Genomic DNA, 26807 nt, shown 5'->3' with positions numbered 1-26807 from the left:
GTGACACCCACCACCACCTCTTGTTAGTAGTCTGTAGGATCATATTCTTGTGTGTTTCTATTGCTGCTAACCATGCCAGGATCACAAGCCGACGAGACTGACTGGGAGAACATGACGAATAAGGATTTGCATGATAAATTTCAGCAAACGATGAGTGAACAGGTGCAAGACGTGCTAAACAGATTTGAAGAGGCCATGGAGAAGATAGATGGCATGGAGAAGACGTTCGAAACAAAGCTCGATAACAAGTTTAATGAATTGCTCGCGCGTCTTCCACCACCACCACCCGCTGCACCTAACGCACCTCTCCAACAACAACAACGACGACTACCTCCACGTCGCGAAATAGACCTCCGCCGAGCGAGCCGTGTTCCTCTTGCGTTTGGCCAAACTGTTGGTGCTGCTGTTGATACTTCTGTGGCTCCTGCTGCTGATGCGGAGGAGGATGATTATGTGGGAGATTACGAGGATGAGGTTGCTCAAAATCAGAACTACGTGCAACCACCAGCACCACCACCAGCAGGTCGACCTCAGGTATATATTCGTAATGGTAGGCCTGCACCACCACCTCAGGTACGAGATGATGTCCATATTCCTAAACTGAAATTGAATATTCCACCATTTGAGGGTAGATATGTTCCTGATATATATCTTACTTGGGAGTTAGAAACTGAACAACGTTTTACATGTTTACAATATCCCGAGGAGAGACGGGTTGCTGCTGCTGTTTGTGCTTTCACTAGTTTTGCATGTGTCTGGTGGTCTGAACATTGTAGATTATATCCTATTCCAACTACTTGGGCTGCTTTGAAAACCGCTATGCGTACGCGTTGGGTTCCACCATATTATCAACGTGAATTGCTTCAAAAATTGCAGCGTTTAAGACAAGGAAATTTTTTTGTAGAAGAATATTATCAGGAATTACAAACTGGCATGATTCGATGTATTATTGTTGAGGAGAATGAAGCTATGCTTGCACGTTTTCTGGGTGGATTAAATAGAGAGATTCAGACCATTCTAGACTATAAGGAGTATACTAATATCACTCGTTTATTCCATCTTGCTTGTAAAGCTGAACGTGAAGTGCAGGATCGACAAGCATTGGCGCGAACTAACTTTTCTGCAGGCCGACCTTCATCATGGACACCGCGTGCATCTTCTACTTCAACTGCACCAGCACCTCAATCAGGTGCCTCCTACAGCCGTGATACAAGAAAACAGGAACAACCACCATTATCTGCCAAGAGCGCACCTGCCGGGCCTGCACAGAGTTCTTCTTCTTCCAGGGCATCAACAGGGCACACAAGTGATATTATTTGTCGTCGTTGTAAGGGAGGAGGTCATTATGCAAGAGAATGCAAATCTCCGCGTGTGATGATTGCTACCGAGGGTGGTGGATATGAGTCCGCTAGTGACTATGATGAGGAGACATTGGCTCTTATTACACGTGAAGAACATGGTGGAGATGATTCTGATCATGAGACGCAATACATGGCTCCTGAAGACGCTGACAGGTATGAATGTTTAGTTGCTCAACGTGTTTTGAGTGTGCAGGTCACACAAGCTGAGCGAAATCAGAGGCACAATTTGTTCCATACCAAGGGAGTTGTGAAGGAACTTTCTGTGCGCGTCATAATAGACGGAGGGAGCTGCAACAACTTGGCTAGCATGGAGATGGTGGAGAAGCTTTCTCTCACCACAAGACCACATCCACATCCTTACTACATCCAATGGTTCAACAACAGCGGCAAGGTTAAGGTAACACGTACTGTTCGTGTGCGTTTTAGTATCTCTACATATGCTGATTATGTCGATTGTGATGTGGTACCTATGCAAGCATGTTCCTTATTACTTGGTAGACCATGGCAATTTGATAAAAATTCTGTACACCATGGTAGAAACAATCACTATACTCTTGTTCATAAGGATAAAAATATTACTTTGCTTCCTATGACTCCTGATTCCATTTTGAAAGATGATATTAATAGAGCTAATAAAGCAAAACAGGAGAAGAATAAGAGTGAAAATCAGATTGTGGCAAAAGAATTTGAGCAACAAATGAAGCCTAATAATAAACCATCTAGTGTTGCTTCTGAAATTAAATTGAAAAGTGCATGTTTATTTGCCACCAAATCTGATATTGATGAGCTAGATTTCAGCAAAACTGTTTGCTATGCTTTTGTGTGCAAAGAGGCATTATTTTCATTCAAGGACGTGCCTTCCTCTTTGCCTCCTGCTGTCACTAACATTTTGCAGGAGTTCGCTGACGTTTTTCCACAAGACGTGCCACTGGGATTACCGCCTATTCAAGGGATTGAGCATCAGATTGACTTAATTCCCGGTGCTTCACTGCCAAACCATGCACCATACCGTACCAATCCAGAGGAGACGACGGAGATTATGCGTCAAGTACAAGAGCTTCTCGACAAAGGTTATATACGCGAATCCCTTAGTCCTTGTGCTGTTCCTATTATTCTAGTGCCGAAAAAGGATGGTACATCACGTATGTGTGTTGATTGTAGAGGCATTAATAATATTACTATTCGTTATCGTCATCCTATTCCTAGGCTAGATGATATGCTTGATGAATTGAGTGGCTCTACAATATTCTCCAAAGTTGATTTGCGTAGTGGCTACCATCAAATTCGTATGAAATTGGGAGATGAATGGAAAACAGCATTTAAAACTAAGTTTGGATTATATGAGTGGTTAGTCATGCCTTTTGGGTAAACTAATGCACCTAGTACTTTCATGAGATTAATGAACGAAGTTTTACGCGCTTTCATTGGACGATTTGTGGTAGTTTACTTTGATGACATATTGATTTATAGCAGATCTTTGAAAGAACATTTGGAACATTTACGTGCTGTTTTTATTGCTCTACGTGATGCACGTTTGTTTGGTAACCTTGGGAAGTGCACCTTTTGCACCGACCGAGTATCTTTTCTTGGCTATGTTGTTACTCCACAGGGAATTGAAGTTGATAAAGCCAAGATTGAAGCTGTTGAGAGTTGGCCGCAGCCCAAAACGGTCACACAAGTGAGGAGTTTTCTTGGCCTCGCTGGATTCTATAGGCGTTTTGTGAGAGATTTCAGCACCATTGCTGCACCTCTCAATGAGCTTACAAAGAAAGATGTGCCTTTTCTTTGGGGTACCGCACAGGAAGAAGCCTTCACGGTATTGAAAGATAAGTTGACACATGCTCCTTTACTCCAACTTCCTGATTTTAATAAGACTTTTGAGCTTGAATGTGATGCTAGTGGAATTGGATTAGGAGGTGTGTTATTACAAGATGGCAAACCTGTTGCATACTTTTCTGAAAAATTGAGTGGGCCTAGTCTGAATTATTCTACTTATGATAAAGAATTATATGCTCTTGTTCGGACTTTAGAAACATGGCAACATTATTTATGGCCCAAAGAATTTGTTATACATTCTGATCATGAATCTTTGAAACATATTAAAAGTCAAGCTAAACTGAATCGTAGACATGCTAAATGGGTTGATGATAGAGGCAAAGGTGTCCCGTCTTTCGATGAGATGGTGGATTTCGCTTTCGTGGAAGTCGACTTTGATGATCCGACTACGAACGTGCGAGGACGTCGCGCCTTAGCAATCGCTAAACCAACTCCGAGAGGTTATTGACCACGCCGGAGCACGATCAACCTGACCACGAGGGTCTGTTTCCTGCGAGCAAACGAAGAACAAGCAAGAAACTAAGATTGCAATCTGGATATTGCGAATATAAGATGAAAGCTTTATTGATCAAGGTGGGGTTCTGTGACGCCTTTGTCTGGTCGTTGAACACAAACGAAGTACGCGAAGTTGCAGCTATGGCGAACTTTTAATCTAAACAAAACCCAAAGTCTAAACGATGCCCTAAGGGCTGTATATATGGAGGAAGAGGGGGGGAATTTCGTGGCCCTTGGTGGAGGGGTCCGAAATCAACCCTATCTCTTGTTTCCCCACACATACGGACTCTAAAAATAGCCTATACTTATGTATTTCGAAATTACATGGGCCTGGCCCAATAGTAAGGTGACGCAGCACCTAAAATAGCCTCGGGACGAAATTTATGAAGTGGCATCTTGTATATTTCGTCCAAGGCTTCATGCACCCATTATGGTGGCTTCAAAGTCCTGAAATCATCACTTGTAACTCCGTTCTTGTTTCCCTTGCGCATGCCATCATCTCCATGCTTGTTCTTGCTCCAATGTTCATCCTTCTCCAAGCTAGGCCCTTCATTTGTAAGCAAAACAAATGTATCCAATTTAGGCAGCATCATATTCTCATGAACATTAGAATCATTACCAAGAAACGAAAGTACCTGGTAATTTAGTTGGCGTGCACGAGCTCTAGTAATTGGTCCAGTATGTATAGCAGCAGGGGCTGTGGGTGTAACAATTGTATTGATGTCCTCATCAAGATCTTTGGAGGAACATTTGGAACATTTACGTGCTGTTTTTATTGCTCTACGTGATGCACGTTTGTTTGGTAACCTTGGGAAGTGCACCTTTTGCACCGACCGAGTATCTTTTCTTGGCTATGTTGTTACTTCACAGGGAATTGAAGTTGATAAAGCCAAGATTGAAGCTATTGAGAGTTGGCCGCAGCCCAAAACGGTCACACAAGTGAGGAGTTTTCTTGGCCTCGCTGGATTCTATAGGCGTTTTGTGAGAGATTTCAGCACCATTGCTGCACCTCTCAATGAGCTTACAAAGAAAGATGTGCCTTTTCTTTGGGGTACCGCACAGGAAGAAGCCTTCACGGTATTGAAAGATAAGTTGACACATGCTCCTTTACTCCAACTTCCTGATTTTAATAAGACTTTTGAGCTTGAATGTGATGCTGGTGGAATTGGATTAGGAGGTGTGTTATTACAAGATGGCAAACCTGTTGCATACTTTTCTGAAAAATTGAGTGGGCCTAGTCTGAATTATTCTACTTATGATAAAGAATTATATGCTCTTGTTCGGACTTTAGAAACATGGCAACATTATTTATGGCCCAAAGAATTTGTTATACATTCTGATCATGAATCTTTGAAACATATTAAAAGTCAAGCTAAACTGAATCGTAGACATGCTAAATGGGTTGAATTCATTGAGACTTTTCCTTATGTCATTAAACACAAGAAGGGAAAAGAAAATGTTATTGCTGATGCATTGTCTCGCCGCTATACTATGCTTTCACAACTTGACTTCAAAATATTTGGTTTGGAGACCATCAAAGATCAATATGTGCATGATTGATGAGGACATGGCTACCACAGTTACACCCATATCCCCTGTTGTTTTACCTCTTGGAACAGTTGCTAGAGCTCAGATACGCCAATTAAATTATCAGGTACTTTCGTTTCTTGGTAATGTTTCTAGTGTTCATGAGAATATGATGCTGCCTAACTTAGATACATTTGTGTTGCTTGCAATTGAAGGGCCTAGCACGGACAAGAAGGATGAACTTTGGAGCATGGTCAAGCACGAAGATGAAGGTGCGTGCAAAGAGAACAAGAACGGAGGTTCAAGTGGAGATTTCCGGACTTTGAAGCCACCGTGATGACATACAAGAAGATGGACGAAATATACAAGATGGCCTTTCATAAATTTCCTCCATAGCTTATTATTGGTGTCGGCCACCTTATTTTAGGCCAGGCCCATGTAATCTATTTTTAGAGTCCATATTATAGTGGAAACGACTTAGGAGGTGTTTTAGTCCCACCTTGCCAAGGGTGGACAAAATCCCCTCTCTATTCCCTATATATATAGCCCTTAAGGCTTTGTTTAGACTGGGGGATTTGTTTAGTTAAAAGTTAGCCAGTGCAACTTGGTGTACTTCGTTTGTGTCCAACGACTAGACCAAGACCGCTTACGGATCCCCACCATTATCAATACTTCATATATATTCGCAATATTCAGATTGCTTTATCATATTCTTGCCCGTTCTTCGATTGCTTGCAGGAATAGACCTTCGTGGTCAGGTTGATCGTGCTCCAGTGTGGTCAATAACCTCTCAGAGTTGGTTTAGCGATTGCTAAGGCGCAACGTCGTGCACGCTTGTAGTCGGATCGTCAAAGTCGTCTCCACCAAATCGATAGTTATCATCTCATCGAAAGATCGGGACACCCTCGCCTCTATCAAGTGGTATCAGTTTTCAGGTTGCTCGGTGAGATTTTCTAGTTTTTCATAGTTTAGATTGCATCTGTTCTTCATACCTATAATCCACAAAAAAAAGCCACAAAAAAGTTAGATTCGTTCGTCATATCCCAGACAGTCTGAGCCTTTCGCTATTATCACTTAGTTTTTGTTTTGTTGAATTTTCGGTTGCATCGTGTGTCGAGTTGCTGGTTTCTAGTGTCTAGTCTTTTAGAGTTTCGAGTTCTAGTCACGTTTGCTTCACGCTGCATACGCTTACGCCATCATCCGCATATTTGTCCTCTTCCGCTGCCACTCATTGTTTTTGCCGCTGTTGTTGTCATACATCACCACCATCCACCAGCCATTGTCGTTGTCGTCATCCTCTCATGAGCAACATTGATACTTGATTCATCTCGAGAGATCTGGTGGGCAGATTTTGTTGGGACGTTGTGATCACACACACAAAAAAATTCAGATCAATTTGTACTTGGGGTGTACGTGACCTAGTACGAGAGAGAGAAAGAACCGAGAAAGATTAACAACGGAAACTAAAGTTGTTGGATTCGGTTGTGTACTAGAAGGAAAGTGTTGATCCATTAGGAGGTTAAAAAAAGGAGCAGCCAACGTGGATATAAAAAAGGAAAGTTTGACTCTGTTTCCTAAGACTAAGGGATTTCCTTTTGTTTTGGAGGAAGTGGAGACCAAAAAAAACTGTTTGGTTTGGTATTCCACGTCTACGCATAACGTGGAGTCCTGGCGATTCACTTTTTCTGGATTTTTTTTTGTGTTTGAGAAGAAATCTAGCGCGCAAAAAAAAGAAGCAGAGAGAAGGAACTGCCGTGGATAGAGGAAAGAATAAAAAAACTGATCCGTTTCTTCCTCTGGGTTTGTTTCCTCACGAAAGATTTGCCAGCTTTGGAGTGTGAGATCTCACGTGGAAGGAGTTGTCCTTTGGAAAGTGTGTTCATCAAAAAAAAGAGAAAAGATTTGGAAGTAACAGATCACGTGGGTGCTTGAAAGGAAAGTTGAATCTGCAATTAGTGAGGAATCTGTTGGTTGCGGAAAGTTTTGTGCGTACCAAAAGAAAAGATTAAAAAAAGGCAAGTGCCAATCGGTTTGGTTGGTGGCCGTTGTTGTTGGGCAATTTTCTTTGAAAAAAGAAGGAAGGAAGGAAGGAAGGACATGAGTTGTGCGCTAATTGGAAAGTAATACGCAAAAAAAATCAGCCAAATAAAAAAAAGAGGGCTGATCGGTTTAATTTAATTGGAAAGTGAGTTAAAACAAAAGGCAAGTGCGTTGGTGTTTGGTAGCTGGCTGATTTTGTGGGAAGTTTGCTGGGGCGTTTTGACTAAAAAAGAAGAGGAAAAGGGGGACGTAGTATGCACCTGGTTTGGTAACTTCGGATCTGCAAAATAAAAAAAAGATCAGGCCGAATCTTACTGGTTTGGTAACTTCAGATCAGCTAAAAAAAGAGCAGATTTGGCCTGATTACGGGAGAAGTGGAGATCGCAGCAAAAAAAAGAGAGAGAGAGAGAAGGCAAGTGTTGATCCAAATTTGGCCTGTTGAAGGAAATTTCGTTTTTTGCATCTTGTTTCCAAAGAAAGGCCTCACGTGGTAGAATACACGCACATCTTTTGGAAGGATAGAAAAGAAAAACAGATTCGACAGCTTCTGTTGTGTTGGTCCGGTTGCAAAATTTGCACTGGAGGAAAAAAAAAGACAAGTACATCTATACATGCTAGTTTTTTTGGTTGGAATCATTAACGTTGGAGACCACGCTGCAAAAAAACAGAATATTGTGAAAGGATGAGATAGATTTAAGTGGTTTATTCTGTTTGGAGGGCTTCCTATTGTTCAGAAGTATCTTGGAGTGCAGTTTTTTTCCCCTCACCGTGTATTGTTTTGTGCTACTTTGTCAGTGCGTCAAAATTATTTGTGTTATAGGCTCGCGTCTCTAGCACGGTCTAGCCTAGAACCAGCACTCGACCACTTTGAACGAATTTTCAGCTTGCATTAATTAACGTGGTTGTAGCATTTTTTTTCACATATATAAAGCCAACCCAGCTCCACATATTTCTACACCGTCTATCCATACGTTCACCTGGCAATCGCTTTACCCAACTTTTGGAGTTACTTGACACCGCTGGTTGCCGATCACCGCCTGCTGCATGGTAAGACATTGTAAGACATTGATATTTGCTTTCCTGTGAGCGTTTTACTACCACATCCTAGTAGTTATAGGAACATTATTTTTGGATTTTGTTTCTTGTTTCTACTAATCATGACAGGATCTAGAGTCAATCCATGGGCTTTGTCGATCGCGGGAGACGTGCCACCACCTAAGCAAATTCCACAACGATCACGAGAGGTGCATAAACATCCAAATGCACATGATCAGGTTAGTGTTTCTATACCATCATTTAATGGCCGTTTTAGACCTGCTTTATATATTGAATGGGAGTTCGACATTAGTATTATATTTGCTTCCCATAATTTTGATGAACATAAAAAGTTAAGGTTGCGGTTGGTTCTTTCACTGGTTATGCTTTAGTTTGGTGGAGTGAATATTGTTGGTTACACCCTGATTATATACCTATTACTTGGGATGATTTGAAACTTGCCATGCGACATACATTCGTCCCCGCTTATTATACTCGTGACATGATTAAAAAGTTGCAACATTTAAAACAAGGTAGTGACACTGTAATGAAATATTATGATGATTTACAAACTACCTTGTTGCATTCCTCTTTAGAAGAAAGTGAAGAAGAATTTATGGATAGATTTTGGGGAGGATTAAACCGTGACATTCAGGAGATACTAATTCATGAAACATGTTATCCTATGGACCGTTTGTTTCGTCTTGCTTGCAAAGCTGAACAGGAGATAACAAGACGTGTTGCCCACAAGATAAATAAGCGGAAGGTGCAAATCCCACGAGTTGCGACGGTTGTTCCTTCCACCACTGCGTCTCCTATGGTAACAACATCCATTGTTGAGAGCACTACATCACCTCCACCATGTGACATGTCGCCACCTAGAGTGCCTACATCATCTTTGTTGATCATAAGAGGTAATGACAAAGGTACCGATCTTCCACCTCCACATGAGTATGATGAATGCCTTGTCAATTTAAATGAACCATGCGATGAGCTACCCACTACTTTGATCACACCAGCTATTTTAGAGGACTATGTTCATGATTTGACTTTGCCATGTGATCAAAATTTTTTGAGTGAACCCATTGAATTAACAATTGATGCAAAAGAACCATGTGAATCAGTGAAAAGATCAGATTTGGATCAAATACGTTTGAAAATAGTTGTGCCAATGTTTAATCATTTTGATATGACCTCTAATCTTGGTGATGGTTCATCAAGGTTGGGATGGTTTAATGATGAGCATTGCCAATCTTTTATTATGAATAAGAGCTTCACTTATATGTGCAAACTGAGTTGCAATATTTTCATGCCTTTGACTTCTTGTGATAATATATTGGCTTTATTTTTCACGACTTTTGAAGGCTGCTCTTGTAAAACTGTGTCACATGTGCCACAACTGAGATCAGTTAAAATGGATGACATATACATATACAACATGTACACCTTGTCTCTATTGTTAGCCATATTTCAGATTAAGCAACGCCGAGGACGGCTTTGTTTTCAAGAAGGGGGGATGATGAGGACATGGCTACCACAGTTACACCCATATCCCCTGTTGTTTTACCTCTTGGAACAGTTGCTAGAGCTCAGATATGCCAATTAAATTATCAGGTACTTTCGTTTCTTGGTAATGTTTCTAGTGTTCATGAGAATATGATGCTGCCTAACTTAGATACATTTGTGTTGCTTGCAATTGAAGGGCCTAGCACGAACAAGAAGGATGAACATTGGAGCATGGTCAAGCACGGAGATGAAGGTGCGTGCAAAGAGAACAAGAACGGAGGTTCAAGTGGAGATTTCCGGACTTTGAAGCCACCATGATGACATACAAGAAGATGGACGAAATATACAAGATGGCCTTTCATAAATTTCCTCCATAGCTTATTATGGGTGTCGCGCCACCTTATTTTAGGCCAGGCCCATGTAATCTATTTTTAGAGTCCATATTATAGTGTAAACGACTTAGGAGGTGTTTTAGTCCCACCTTGCCAAGGGTGGACAAAATCCCCTCTCTTTTCCCTATATATATAGCCCTTAAGGCTTCGTTTAGACTGGGGGATTTGTTTAGTTAAAAGTTAGCTAGTGCAACTTCGTGTACTTTGTTTGTGTCCAACGACTAGACCAAGACCGCTTACGGATCCCCACCATTATCAATACTTCATATATATTCGCAATATTCAGATTGCTTTATCATATTCTTGCTCGTTCTTCGATTGCTTGCAGGAATAGACCTTCGTGGTCAGGTTGATCGTGCTCCAGCGTGGTCAATAACCTCTCAGAGTTGGTTTAGCGATTGCTAAGGCGCAACGTCGTGCACGCTTGTAGTCGGATCGTCAAAGTCGTCTCCACCAAATCGATAGTTATCATCTCATCGAAAGATCGGGACACCCTCGCCTCTATCAATGATGCTGATTTTAAAGATGTAATGCAGAATTGTAAAGAAGGAAGAATGTGGAACAAGTTCGTCGTTAACGATGGATTTGTGTTTCGTGCTAACAAGCTATGCATTCCAGCTAGCTCCGTTCGTCTTTTGTTGTTGCAGGAGGCGCATGGAGGAGGATTAATGGGACACTTTGGCGTGAAGAAGACAGAGGACGTACTTGCTACACATTTCTTTTGGCCAAAGATGAGACGGGATGTTGAGCGTTTTATTGCTCGATGCACTACATGTCAAAAAGCTAAGTCACGACTCAATCCTCATGGTTTATATATGCCTTTGCCTGTACCTAGTGTTCCTTGGGAGGATATATCTATGGACTTTGTTTTAGGTTTACCTCGAACAAAGAAGGGGAGGGATAGCATATTTGTTGTCATGGATAGATTCTCGAAAATGGCACACTTTATACCATGTCATAAAAGCGATGATGCTGTTAATGTTGCTGATTTGTTCTTTCGTGAAATTATTCGCTTGCATGGTGTGCCAAATACTATTGTTTCAGATCGTGATACTAAATTTCTTAGCCACTTTTGGAGATGTTTATGGGCTAAGTTGGGGACTAAACTGCTTTTTAGTACTACTTGTCACCCCCAAACTGATGGACAAACTAATAGAGGCTGGGTGTCCCGATCTTTCGATGAGATGATGGATATCGCTTTGGTGGAGACGACTTTCACGGTCCGACTACAAACGTGCAACGACGTTGTGCCTTAGCAATCGCTAAACCAATCTCCTGAGGTTACTGACGATGCCGGAAGCACGGTCAGCCTGACCACGAAGGTCTATTACTGCAAGCAATCGAAGAACGAGCAAGAATATGATAAAGCAATCTGAATATTGCAAATATATATGAGGTATTGATAATGGTGGGGATCCGGAAGCAGTCTTGGTCTGGTCGTTGGACACAAACGAAGTACAAGAATTTGCAATGGCTAACTTTTAACTAAACAAATCCCCCAGGAAAAAGCTAGTAGATGGATCTACTTATATAGGAGCAAGGGGTGGTGGCCAAGGAGGTGGAAGGACGTCCCAAGGCAGCCTAAAACTAAAACTAGGTCGTACAATGCCAATGGGCTCAAGTGGAGGTGATGTAACACCTTTGGACTTGTAGTTTGACTCGGATTCTGCTGCAGCATCAGATTGTTTCGTCCACAACTCAACGCTCCGGACGAATTTGAAGGTGATTCCAATTGGGTTGGAAAGTGCACGAAATCTAGTTTCCAACAAAAAAAGAATCACCCAATTCGGAGTCCGTATGAAAAACTTGTGTGCGTTTTGAGTCAGGTATGTCTGTGCAGTCCGAATCTGAATCCAGAACGTGAGAGACTTGGACTCTATCTTCTCTTGAGCCAAAAGTGACCTGAGAGAACTTTTTGGACAGCAAATAAACATCTCTTTCTTCCTTATCTTCATATGTGGATTGTACAAATGTCCCATACACCTGCAATTAGACAAAACACAAAAGTGTGTGAAGTATTTTTGTTCTGGATAACATAAATAGATTATTGAATAGTTTGCACTAGAAATCACCTGACAAATATGCATATATGCAATATTTTTGGTCATATCCAAGGTAGTCATGTCCTCATCATCCTCCCCTTCTTGAAAATAAAGCCGTCCTCGGCGTTGCTTAATCTGAAATGTGGCTAACAAAAGAGACAAGGTGTACATGTTGTATATGTATATGTCATCCATTTTTACTTCCCTTGATTTTTGCATATATGACACATGAACAGATGAGTAACTTGCATAGTTCATAAAATCTAAAGCCAAAAAATTAGCACAAGAAGTAGAAGGCATGAAAATATTGCAACTCAGTTTGCACATATAAGTGAAGCTCTTATTCATTTCAAAAGATTGACAATGTTTATCATTAAACCATTCCAACATTGGTGAATAAACCTTACTTGCATCAAATTTACATGCTACAACATGCTTAAATAAGCAAACATGCAATAAGTCATTCAACACAGAATCATCACCAAGATTAGAGGTCATATCAAAATGATTAAACATTGGTTCTTTTCCATCAATAGTTAATTCAATGGGTGCACTCAAAATTGTTGGTATTTCAGTTGTTTGATCACATGGCAAAGTCAAATTATCAACGTAGTCCTCTAAAATAGGTGGTGTGATCAAAGTAGTGGGTAGCTCATCAGATGGTGCATTCAAATTGACAAGGCATTCATCATTCTCATGTAGAGATGGAAGATCAGTACCTTTGTCATTACCTCTTATGATCAACTCAGATGATGTAGCCACTCTCGGGGGCGATGTGTCACATGGTGGAGGTGATGTAGTCCTGACAACAACGGCTGTGGTTGTCATAGTATGCCTAGTAGTTGAAGGAACAATCATATCAACTCTTGGAATGTGCACCGTGCGCTTGTTCTCCTCGTGGCCAACACGTCGTTTTATTTCCTTTTCAGCTTTGCAAGCAAGATGAAACAAATGGTCCATAGGATAACACTCTTCATGAATTAGTATCTCTTGAATATCATGGTTTAATCCTCCCCAAAATCTATCCATAAAATCATCTTCACTTTCTTCTAAAGAGGAATGCAACAAGGTAGTTTGTAAATCATCATAATATTTTGTTACAGTTTCACTACCTTGTTTTAAGTGTTGCAACTTTTTAATCATGTCACGAGTATAATAAGCAGGGACGAAAGTATGTCGCATGGAAAGTTTCAAATCATCCCAAGTAGTAGGTATATAATCAAGGTGTAACCGACAATATTCACTCCACCAAACCAAAGCATAACCAGTGAAAGAACCAACCGCAACCTTAACCTTTTTATGTTCATCGAAATTATGGGAAGCAAATATATTTTTTATGTTGAACTCCCATTCAATATATAAAGCAGGTTTAAAACGGCCATTAAATGGTGGTATAGATACATTAACCTGATCATGTGCATTTGGATGTTTGTGCACCTCTCGTGACGGTTGTGGTATTTGCAAAGGTGGTGGCACGTCTCCCGCGATCGACAAAGCCCATGAATTGACTCTGGATCCTGTCATGATTAGTAGAACAAGAAACAAAACCCAAAAATAATGTTCCTATAACTACTAGGATGTGGTGGTAAAACGCTCACAGTAAAGCAAATATCAATGTCTTACAAGTTCTTACCATGCAGCAGGTGGTGATCGGCAACCAGCGGTGTCAAGTAACTCCGAATATTGAGTAAAGCGATTGCCAGGGGAGCGTACGTATACACGGTGTAGAAATATGTGGAGCTGGGTTGGCTATATATGGTAGCAAAAGATTATCAATAATCAATTCAAAGATGCAATGTTGAATAAACGCTCAACGACGGTACTGTGCTGGTCCTAGGCTAGACCGGACTAGAGACGCGAGCCTAGAACACTAATAAGGTCACGGCGTAGCACAACTAGCATCAATGAAGGATACTAAGTAGCTCTTGACAGCAAGATATAAGTGAAGATCACAACGGCAGTGAAGATAATGATGAAAAACAACTGCCAAGCAGGATATACAACAACTCTCTCTCCAACTTTCCTCTTGAAAAGTTTGAGACAATTTTCTGATAAATTCTTTCAAAGAATGCTACTAACTCAAGCTTTCCAATGCAAAAAGAATCACTCAATTCCGAGTTGATATGAGGAGTCAAAGAATTCTAAAACTGGCCTGAAAAATTGGAACAAGCTGTGTTCACGAACTTCGGAGGGCAAAAAGACCTATTTAGAAGCCGATTTTGAGGTGTCAAATATTGAACAAGCTTCTGCAACTATTTAGATGCGGCTCGTCGTTATCTTCAATTTGAGTACTCACGAAGCCAAAACGGACTTCGTATGAGGAAGATACACCTGTTTTACTGAACAGTGCGCAAAACAGATTCCAATCCGAATTCAGGTATGAGATTGATTCTAGATAGATCCAATTTTTTTTCTTCTCTCTTTTTTTTCTCACGCTTTTTTTTCTTTTTCTTCTCCCTCTTTTTCTTATTTTTTCTTTCCTTTTTTCTCTCTTTTTTTTTCTTTATCTTCTTTTTCTCCCTCTTTCCAAGACAAACTAGATAAGATGCAGATTCGATCAGGCGAAGATGTGAGTGACCTCAACTATGATTATGACAATAAACAGTGCGTAGCACGTGGTGGAAATTGGTGGATGGGATGGTGGACAGCGGATGGGATAATGATGCAGCGGCTGCGTGACTAATGTGAACAGAACTCGAAACTCTAAAGGAACTAGACACTAAGACCAGCAACTCGACACGGCGATGCAACCGATAATTCAATAATGCAAACAATGAAAAGAAAATTGCAAAGGCTCAGTCTGGCTAGGACAAAGGATGAATAGATCTAACTTTTGTTTTGTGGCTTTTTCTTGGACAATAGGTAAGAAAATAAATCTAATCTAGGAAAAACTGGAAATTCTCACCGAGCAACTTCAAGAGGTTATTGACCACGCCGGAGCACAATCAACCTGAAAACCGATACCACTTGATAGAGGCGGGGTGTCCCGATCTTTCGATGAGATGATGGATATCGCTTTGGTGGAGACGACTTTGACGATCCGACTACAAACGTGCAACGACGTTGTGCCTTAGCAATCGCTAAACCAATCTCCTGAGGTTACTGACGATGCCGGAAGCACGGTCAGCCTGACCACGAAGGTCTATTCCTGCAAGCAATCGAAGAACAAGCAAGAATATGATAAAGCAATCTGAATATTGCAAATATATATGAGGTATTGATAATGGTGGGGATCCGGAAGCGGTCTTGGTCTGGTCGTTGGACACAAACGAAGTACACGAAGTTGCAATGGCTAACTTTTAACTAAACAAATTCCTCAGGAAAAAGCTACTAGATGGATCTACTTATATAGGAGCAAGGGATGGTGGCCAAGGAGGTGGAAGGACGTCCCAAGGAAGCCTAAAACTAAAACTAGGTCGTACAAGGCCAATGGGCTCAAGTGGAGGTGATGTAACACCTTTGGACTTGTAGTTTGACTCGGATTCTGCTGCAGCATCAGATTGTTTCGTCCACAACTCAACGCTCCGGACGAATTTGAAGGTGATTCCAGTTGGGTTGGAAAGTGCACGAAATCTAGTTTCCAACAAAAAAAGAATCACCCAATTCGGAGTCCGTATGAAAAACTTGTGTGCGCTTTCAGTCAGGTGTGTCTGTGCAGTCCGAATCTGAATCCAGAACGTGAGAGACTTGGACTCTATCTTCTCTTGGGCCAAAAGTGACGTGAGAGAACTTTTTGGACAGCAAATAAACATCTCTTTCTTCCTTATCTTCATATGTGGATTGTACAAATGTCCCATACACCTGCAATTAGACAAAACACAAAAGTGTGTGAAGTATTTTTGTTCTGGATAACATAAATAGATTATTGAATAGTTTGCACTAGAAATCACCTGACAAATATGCAAATATGCAATATTTTTGGTCATATCCAAGGTAGTCATGTCCTCATCACAAACTGAAGTAGTCAATAGAACGTTGTCTACTATGCTTAGGGTTGTTTTGAAGAATAATAAGAAAATGTGGGAGGAATGCTTGCCTCATATTGAATTTGCTTATAATCGTTCATTGCATTCTACTACTAAGATGTGCCCTTTTGAAGTTGTGTATGGTTTCCTACCTCATGCACCTATTGATTTGTTGCCTCTTCCATCTTCGGAGAAGGTTAATTTTGATGCTAAACAACGTGCTGAATTGATTTTAAAAATGCATGAGTTAACTAAGGAAAACATTGAGCGTATGAATGCTAAATATAAACTTGCTGGAGATAAGGGTAGAAAACATGTTGTGTTTGCACCTGGAGATCTTGTTTGGTTACATTTGCGTAAGGATAGATTTCCTGATTTGCGCAAATCAAAGCTAATGCCACGTGCTGATGGTCCCTTTAAGGTGTTAGAGAAAATAAATGATAATGCATATAAACTTGAGCTGCCTGCAGATTTTGGGGTTAGTCCCACTTTTAACATTGCAGATTTGAAGCCTTATTTGGGTGAGGAAGATGAGTTTCCGTCGAGGACGACTTCATTTCAAGAAGGAGAGGATGATGAGGACATCAATACCATTGTTACACCCACAGCCCCTACTGCTACATATACGGGACCAATTACTAGAGCTCGTGCACGCCAAATAAATTACCAGGTACTTTCGTTTCTTGGTAAAGATTCTAATGTTCATGAGAATATGATGCTGCCTAAATTGGATACATTTGTTTTGCTTACAAATGAAGGGCCTAGCTTGGAGAAGGATGAACATTGGAGCAAGAACAAGCATGGAGATGATGCCATGCGCAAGGGGAACAAGAACGGAGTTACAAGTGATGATTTCAGGACTTTGAAGCCACCATAATGGGTGCATGAAGCCTTGGACGAAATATACAAGACGCCACTTCATAAATTTCGTCCCGAGGCTATTTTAGGTGCTGCGTCACCTTATTATTGGGCCAGGCCCATGTAATTTCGAAATACATAAGTATAGGCTATTTTTAGAGTCCGTATGTGTGGGGAAACAAGAGATAGGGTTGATTTCGGACCCCTCCACAAAGGGCCACGAAATTCCCCCCTCTTCCTCCATATATATAGCCCTTAGGGCATCGTTTAGACTTTGGGTTTTGTTTAGATTAAAAGTTCGCCATAGCTGCAACTTCGCGTACTTCGTTTGTGTTCAACGACCAGACAAAGGCGTCACAGAACCCCACCTTGATCAATAAAGCTTTCATCTTATATTCGCAATATCCAGATTGCAATCTTAGTTTCTTGCTTGTTCTTCGTTTGCTCGCAGGAAACAGACCCTCGTGGTCAGGTTGATCGTGCTCCGGCGTGGTCAATAACCTCTCGGAGTTGGTTTAGCGATTGCTAAGGCGCGACGTCCTCGCACGTTCGTAGTCGGATCGTCAAAGTCGACTTCCACCAAAGCGATATCCATCATCTCATCGAAAGATCGGGACCCTCGCCTCTATCAACTCTCCCTGGTAATCGCTCTATCCAAGCTTTGAGAGTTTTTGACTACAACGGTTGCCGATCACCGCCTGCTGCTGGGTAAGAACTGGTAAGAATTTGAGATTTGCTTGACGGATTTGTGATACACCACCACCACTTCTTAGTAGTCTGTAGGATCATATTCTTGTGTGTTTCTATTGCTGCTAACCATGCCAGGATCACAAGCCGACGAGATTGACTGGGAGAATTTATCGAACAAGGAGCTTCATGATAAGTTTCAGCAAATGATGACTGAACAGGTGCAAGATGTGCTGAACAATTTTGAAGAGGCCATGGAGAAGATCACTGGTCTTGAGAAGACGTTCGAAACAAAGCTCGATAACAAGTTTAATGAACTGCTCGCGCGTCTTCCACCACCACCACCCGCTGCACCTAACGCACCTCTCCCACAACAACAACAACGACTACCTCCACGTCGCGAAGCAGACCTCCGCCGAGCAAGCCGTGTTCCTCTTGCGTTTGGCCAAACTGTTGGTGCTGCTGTTGATACTTCTGTGGCTCCTGCTGCTGATGCGGAGGAGGATGATTATGTGGGAGATTATGAGGATGAGGTTGATCAAAATCAACACTACGTGCAGCCACCTGTACCACCACCAGCAGGTCGACCTCAGGTATATATTCGTAATGGTAGGCCTGCACCACCACCTCAAGTACGAGATGATGTCCATATTCCTAAACTGAAATTGAATATTCCACCATTTGAGGGTAGATATGTTCCTGATATATATCTTACTTGGGAGTTAGAAACTGAACAACGATTTACATGTTTACAATATCCTGAGGAGAGACGAGTTGCTGCTGCTGTTTGTGCTTTCACTAGTTTTGCATGTGTATGGTGGTCTGAACATTGTAGATTATATCCTATTCCAACTACTTGGGCTGCTTTGAAAACTGCTATGCGTACGCGTTGGGTTCCACCATATTATCAACGTGAATTGCTTCAAAAATTGCAGTGTTTAAGACAAGGGAAAAATTCTGTAGAAGAATATTATCAGGAATTACAAACTGGCATGATTAGATGTGGTATTGTTGAGGAGAATGAAGCTATGCTTGCACGTTTTCTGGGTGGATTAAATAGAGAGATTCAGACCATTCTAGACTATAAGGAGTATACTTGATGAGGACATCAATACAATTGTTACACCCACAACCCCTGCTGCTATACATACTGGACCAATTACTAGAGCTCGTGCACGCCAACTAAATTACCAGGTACTTTCGTTTCTTGGTAATGATTCTAATGTTCATGAGAATATGATGCTGCCTAAATTGGATACATTTGTTTTGCTTACAAATGAAGGGCCTAGCTTGGAGAAGGATGAACATTGGAGCAAGAACAAGCATGGAGATGATGCCATGCGCAAGGGGAACAAGAACGGAGTTACAAGTGATGATTTCAGGACTTTGAAGCCACCATAATGGGTGCATGAAGCCATGGACGAAATATACAAGATGCCACTTCATAAATTTCGTCCCGAGGCTATTATAGGTGCTGCGTCACCTTTTTATTGGGCCAGGCCCATGTAATTTCGAAATACATAAGTATAGGCTATTTTTAGAGTCCGTATGTGTGGGGAAACAAGAGATAGGGTTGATTTCGGACCCCTCCACCAAGGGCCACGAAATTCCCCCTCTCTTCCTCCATATATATAGCCCTTAGGGCATGTTTAGACTTTGGGTTTTGTTTAGATTAAAAGTTCGCCATAGCTGCAACTTCGCGTACTTCGTTTGTGTTCAACGACCAGACAAAGGCGTCACAGAACCCCACCTTGATCAATAAAGCTTTCATCTTATATTCGCAATATCCAGATTGCAATCTTAGTTTCTTGCTTGTTCTTCGTTTGCTCACAGGAAATAGACCCTCGTGGTCAGGTTGATCGTGCTCCGGCATGGTCAATAACCTCTCGGAGTTGGTTTAGCGATTGCTAAGGCACGACGTCCTCGCACGTTCGTAGTCGGATCATCAAAGTCGACTTCCACCAAAGCGATATCCATCATCTCATCGAAAGACGGGACACCTTTGCCTCTATCACAATCCAAAAACAACTATGAGAGGATGGCAACAAGCTAGAATGACGAATCTTGAAGAGAATGGAGCTAGAATGAGAGAAACTCTTCTTCGGTCTTCAAATGTTGAGAATGACGAGGAGAAACACCACCATGAATTATTGAGGCACACCAGAATGAAAAATTAGAAAGGTTGAACCAACGATGAAAAGAATTTGAAAGATCATGTAGAAAGACATTTGACTGATGAAAAATTCATTCTTACATCAAACTTCGATAAGAAATTTGAGGATAGCTCCGGGAAAATAAGAAGAGTCAGGTAAGATCCTGGGAAAAGACATGTGGGTTAGGGCCCACTCAAAAGATACATCGTAGAACGACTTAAAAGAGGGAATGCACCGGTTGAATTAAAAGACTTGAATGAGAGAACATCCTCGAAAGATCTTGAATGAATGCAGAGTGGAAACACGAATCTTCGAGATATCTTCAGCACTCCGGAATAATTGAATAGTGAGAGGTGGAATGATAATGAGGTGCACCGGCATGAGAAAGCATTGAAACGAGGAAAAAAAGGTATGATCAACAAAGCTTGACTTGAAACCACCGGAGAAGATAAAAGAAACGAAGAATGATGAACTAGAAGCTCCGTTAGTATCTTCATGAGAATCACCGGATAAGAACATTGAAGGAAAAGAATGGATAGACTTCACAAGAATAAAAGGATACTTGATTAAGACATCTGAGTCCTTGAGGAAAAAGGGTGGGTGGGCGGGAAAAACAAAGGCAACTTGGAGACGGATGAAACAAACACCGTTGAGAAGAAGTGATAATTGATCTTGCGGAAATTGAAATGATCGGATCCACTTGAACAGAAACATGCCTGTTGAAAAGGATTGACATGACACTCTCGATTATCATGAAGGATTTGTATTCACATCAGAGTATGAGAACAACGTTTAGGAAAGGTATGGAATCAACACTTGACTTCGAAGCAACTAGAATACCACAACTTGAAATAAAGACAAAGAATTGGCTTGCAGAATAAGCCGGAACAAACATATGATAGAAATTTCGTCCGAAGTTTTCGTGGTGGGGCCTACACGGGCTCGATCGTACAGCACCATCATATACAAGGCAGTGCACATGACATACGAAGCGTCCCCGAGTCGGCATAGCCAAGGTGATGAGGACATGGCTACCACAGTTACACCCATATCCCTTGTTGTTTTACCTCTTGGAACAGTTGCTAGAGCTCAGATATGCCAATTAAATTATCAGGTACTTTCGTTTCTTGGTAATGTTTCTAGTGTTCATGAGAATATGATGCTGCCTAACTTAGATACATTTTTGTTGCTTGCAATTGAAGGGCCTAGCACGGACAAGAAGGATGAACATTGGAGCATGGTCAAGCACGGAGATGAAGGTGCGTTGATAGAGGCAAAGGTGTCCCGTCTTTCGATGAGATGATGGATATCGCTTTGGTGGAAGTCGACTTTGACGATCCGACTACGAACGTGCGAGGATGTCGCGCCTTAGCAATCGCTAAACCAACTCCGAGAGGTTATTGACCACGCCGGAGCACGATCAACCTGACCACGAGGGTCTGTTTCCTGCGAGCAAACGAAGAACAAGCAAGAAACTAAGATTGCAATCTGGATATTGCGAATATAAGATGAAAGCTTTATTGATCAAGGTGGGGTTCTGTGACGCCTTTGTCTGGTCGTTGAACACAAACGAAGTACGCGAAGTTGCAGCTATGGCGAACTTTTAATCTAAACAAAACCCAAAGTCTAAACGGTGCCCTAAGGGCTGTATATATGGAGGAAGAGAGGGGGAATTTCGTGGCCCTTGGTGGAGGGGTCCGAAATCAACCCTATCTCTTGTTTTCCCACACATACGGACTCTAAAAATAGCCTATACTTATGTATTTCGAAATTACATGGGCCTGGGCCAATAAAAAGGTGACGCAGCACCTATAATAGCCTCTGGACGAAATTTATGAAGTGACATCTTGTATATTTCGTCCAAGGCTTCATGCACTCGTTATGGAGGCTTCAAAGACCTGAAATCATCACTTGTAACTCCGTTCTTGTTCCCCTTGCACATGCCATCATCTCCATGCTTGTTCTTGCTCCAATGTTCATCCTTCTCTAAGCTAGGCCCTTCATTTGTAAGCAAAACAAATGTATCCAATTTAGGCAGCATCATATTCTCATGAACATTAGAATCATTACCAAGAAACGAAAGTACCTGGTAATTTAGTTGGCGTGCGCGAGCTCTAGTAATTGGTCCAGTATGTATAGCAGCAGGGGATGTGGGTGTAACAATGGTATTGATGTCCTCATCATCCTCCCCTTCTTGAAACGAAGTCGTCCTCGACGGAAGCTCATCTTCCTCACCCAAATAAGGCTTCAAATCTGCAATGTTAAAAGTGGGACTAACCCCAAAATCTGCAGGCAACTCAAGTTTATATGTATTATCATTTATTTTCTCTAACACCTTAAAGGGCCCATCAGCCCGTGGCATGAGCTTTGATTTGTGCAAATCAGGAAATCTATCCTTACGCAAATGTAACCAAACAAGATCTCCAGGTGCAAACACAACATGTTTTCTACCCTTATCTCCAGCAAGTTTATATTTAGCATTCATACGCTCAATGTTTTCCTTAGTTAACTCATGCATTTTTAAAATCAATTCAGCACGTTGTTTAGCATCAAAATTAACCTTCTCCGAAGATGGAAGAGGCAACAAATCAATAGGTGCACGAGGTAGGAAACCATACACAACTTCAAAAGGGCACATCTTAGTAGTAGAATGCAATGAACGATTATAAGCAAATTCAATATGAGGCAAGCATTCCTCCCACATTTTCTTATTATTCTTCAAAACAGCCATAAGCATAGTAGACAACGTTCTATTGACTACTTAAGTGTGTCCATCAGTTTGGGGGTGACAAGTAGTACTAAAAAGCAGTTTAGTCCCCAACTTAGCCCATAAACATCTCCAAAAGTGGCTAAGAAATTTAGTATCACGATCTGAAACAATAGTATTTGGCACACCATGCAATCGAATAATTTCACGAAAGAACAAATCAGCAACATTAACAGCATCATCACTTTTATGACATGGTATAAAGTGTGCCATTTTCGAGAATCTATCCACGACAACAAATATGCTATCCCTTCCCTTCTTTGTTCGAGGTAAACCTAAAACAAAGTCCATAGATATATCCTCCCAAGGAACACTAGGTACAGGCAAAGGCATATATAAACCATGAGGATTGTCTCGTGACTTAGCTTTTTGACATGTAGTGCATCGAGCAATAAAACGCTCAACATCCCGTCTCATCTTTGGCCAAAAGAAATGTGTAGCAAGTACGTCCTCCGTCTTCTTCACGCCAAAGTGTCCCATTAATCCTCCTCCATGCGCCTCCTGCAACAACAAAAGACGAACAGAGCTAGCTGGAATGCATAGCTTGTTAGCACGAAACACAAATCCATCGTTAACGACGAACTTGTTCCACATTCTTCCTTCTTTACAATTCTGCATTACATCTTTAAAATCAGCATCATGCACATATTGATCTTTGATGGTCTCCAAACCAAATATTTTGAAGTCAAGTTGTGAAAGCATAGTATAGCGGCGAGACAATGCATCAGCAATAACATTTTCTTTTCCCTTCTTGTGTTTAATGACATAAGGAAAAGTCTCAATGAATTCAACCCATTTAGCATGTCTACGATTCAGTTTAGCTTGACTTCTAATATGTTTCAAAGATTCATGATCAGAATGTATAACAAATTCTTTGGGCCATAAATAATGTTGCCATGTTTCTAAAGTCCGAACAAGAGCATATAATTCTTTATCATAAGTCGAATAATTCAGACTAGGCCCACTCAATTTTTCAGAAAAGTATGCAACAGGTTTGCCATCTTGTAATAACACACCGCCTAATCCAATTCCACTAGCATCACATTCAAGCTCAAAAGTCTTATTAAAATCAGGAAGTTGGAGTAAAGGAGCATGTGTCAACTTATCTTTCAATACCGAGAAGGCTTCTTCCTGTGCGGTACCCCAAAGAAAAGGCACATCTTTCTTTGTAAGCTCATTGAGAGGTGCAGCAATGGTGCTGAAATCTCTCACAAAACGCCTATAGAACCCAGCGAGGCCAAGAAAACTCCTCACTTGTGTGACCGTTTTGGGTTGCGGCCAACTCTCAATAGCTTCAATCTTGGCTTTATCAACTTCAATTCCCTGTGGAGTAACAACATAGCCAAAAAAAGATACTCGGTCGGTGCAAAAGGTGCACTTCCCAAGGTTACCAAACAAACGTGCATCACGTAGAGCAATAAAAACAGCACGTAAATGTTCCAAATGTTCTTCCAAAGATCTGCTATAAATCAATATGTCATCAAAGTAAACTACCACAAATCGTCCAATTAAAGCACGTAAAACTACCCGGAGCTCTGATACCACTTGATAGAGGCAAAGGTGTCCCGTCTTTCGATGAGATGATGGATATCGCTTTGGTGGCAGTCGACTTTGACGATCCGACTACGAACGTGCGAGGACGTCGCGCCTTAGCAATCGCTAAACCAACTCCGAGAGGTTATTGACCACGCCGGAGCACGATCAACCTGACCACGAGGGTCTGTTTCCTGCGAGCAAACGAAGAACAAGCAAGAAACTGAGATTGCAATCTGGATATTGCGAATATAAGATGAAAGCTTTATGGATCAAGGTGGGGTTCTGTGACGCCTTTGTCTGGTCGTTGAACACAAACGAAGTACGCGAAGTTGCAGCTATGGCGAACTTTTAATCTAAACAAAACCCAAAGTCTAAACGGTGCCCTAAGGGCTGTATATATGGAGGAAGAGAGAGGGAATTTCGTGGCCCTTGGTGGAAGGGTCCGAAATCAACCCTATCTGTTGTTTCCCCACACATAGCCTATACTTATGTATTTCGAAATTACATGGGCCTGGCCCAATAAAAAGGTGACGCAGCACCTATAATAGCCTCGGGACGAAATTTATGAAGTGGCATCTTGTATATTTCGTCCATGGCTTCATGCACCCATTATGGTGGCTTCAAAGTCCTGAAATCATCACTTGTAACTCCGTTCTTGTTCCCCTTGCGCATGGCATCATCTCCATGCTTGTTCTTGCTCCAATGTTCATCCTTCTCCAAGCTAGGCCCTTCATTTGTAAGCAAAACAAATGTATCCAATTTAGGCAGCATCATATTCTCATGAACATTAGAATCATTACCAAGAAACGGAAGTACCTGATAATTTAATTGGCGTGCGCGAGCTCTAGTAATTGGTCCCGTATATGTAGCAGTAGGGGCTGTGGGTGTAACAATGGTATTGATGTCCTCATCATATATGGATACAAATTGGTGGTGGTATATGGATACAGATTGGTGGTGGTATATGGATATGGATTCAGAGCGGTGGCGGATAAGCAAAAGTGGTAGATGGGCGATGATGATGGTGCGGCGGCGGCGTGACAACTTATGACCAGAACTCGAAACTCTAAAAGACTAGACTCTAAGACCAGCAACTTGACACGACGATGCAACCGCAAATTCAACAAAGCAAAAACCCTAAAAAGATTATGCAAAGGCTCAGATTGGTTCGGATATGATGAACTAACCCTAATTTTTTTTCTGGCTTTTTCGTGGACTGTAGGTATGAAGAACAGACACATAAACATAGTAAACAACCATCACATAAACATGGCACGATGCACAACCAAGTATGATGCATGTCCGGTTTAAAGAGGGCATGACATGGCAAAGGGCACAAACAAAACTACAAGTTAAGTGGAGCTCAATATGCAACGAGTTGCATATTGACAGAACACCACATCAATTATTTAGTTCACTCTCGGTTAGGTACTCAACAATATTAAATGTTGGTTAACATGGCAAGAGGTGAAGCATAACAAAACTATACCATTTAAACAATTTAAATGGGGCCGGATATAACAAACAACAAATCCGGTAAATCCCCATATGCATTAGCAATTTAATGCAACAACAATTTTAAGCATTTTTATTGTTGTTATCATGATGCAGATGACATGTGCAAGTTTATGCAATTCTTATGAATATGTTGATATGAGCATATTAAGAAGCATTTGTCATCGTGGCGGAAAAGAAAAGGGGTGCCACGACACGATAACAATAACGGTGCCACGACAACGTTTTGGTTCCTCGATTGAGATACCGATGCAAAGGAGAAGTGTGCGGATGTGTGCAAAAGATGGTGGGGCGCCCCCGGATACCGGGTGTCCGACGAGTTGGCGACAAGGAAACGAGTGCCAAAACGGACACGGTGCAAACACGAGCATCTCAGACATCACACATGCATTAGTTCACGGGCGGTCGTCTCGGCTGTTATACCTTCGGAGCGTGCAAAGGGGACGGTTCTCGTTCGTAGAGGGAAGTAGGCATTCTCGCGACGGCGGTAGTGGAAGTAGTCGATCTCGCATGCTCTAGGGTCGACGGTAGAGGTTCTCGCGGTCTCGACGACGGTAGTGGTACATGTTTATCGGTAGTCGAAAATGACGATCCGGAGAGGGTACTTGGCAACATGCACGTCGTCGGTAGTTGTACACAAACGTAGTCGGACCTGACGGGTTCGAGGTCTCCGGACGTAGTGGTACATGTTTGTTTTTCGGACAGGTACTTGGCGTTCTTCGGTCATAGGTACTTGACGTTTTGCTACCCGGATCTTCGGCAAGGGTCGTTGTACACCCGACATTGGGGTACTTGTCGCTCCATGAAGTCGATCTCAGAGGTCTTGTCGGATCCACAGCGACGGTTGTTGTTCACTCAACGGCCTTCGACGACGGTAGTCGTACACGGTTTGTAGAGGTACTTGACGTCTTCGGACTTACCGGTCTCGATTCTTGCGACGGTAGATGAACTTGACGTATCCGAGGGTACTTGACGAATGCTGTGGTACTTGTCGGTCCGGGTCTTCGTGTTTGGGGCTTGGGATTGCTTCCAGGGTTCCATGCGTCCACGGCAACATATCACGGGTGAAAAGAGGCATTGACTTGGCGCGAT

The sequence above is a fragment of the Triticum dicoccoides genome, chromosome 5A, assembly GCF_002162155.2.
Source record: "Triticum dicoccoides isolate Atlit2015 ecotype Zavitan chromosome 5A, WEW_v2.0, whole genome shotgun sequence".
In the NCBI taxonomy this organism is placed as follows: Eukaryota; Viridiplantae; Streptophyta; class Magnoliopsida; order Poales; family Poaceae; genus Triticum; species Triticum dicoccoides.
The sequence above is the reverse complement of the archived record's forward strand: the minus strand, read 5'-3'. Positions refer to the sequence as shown.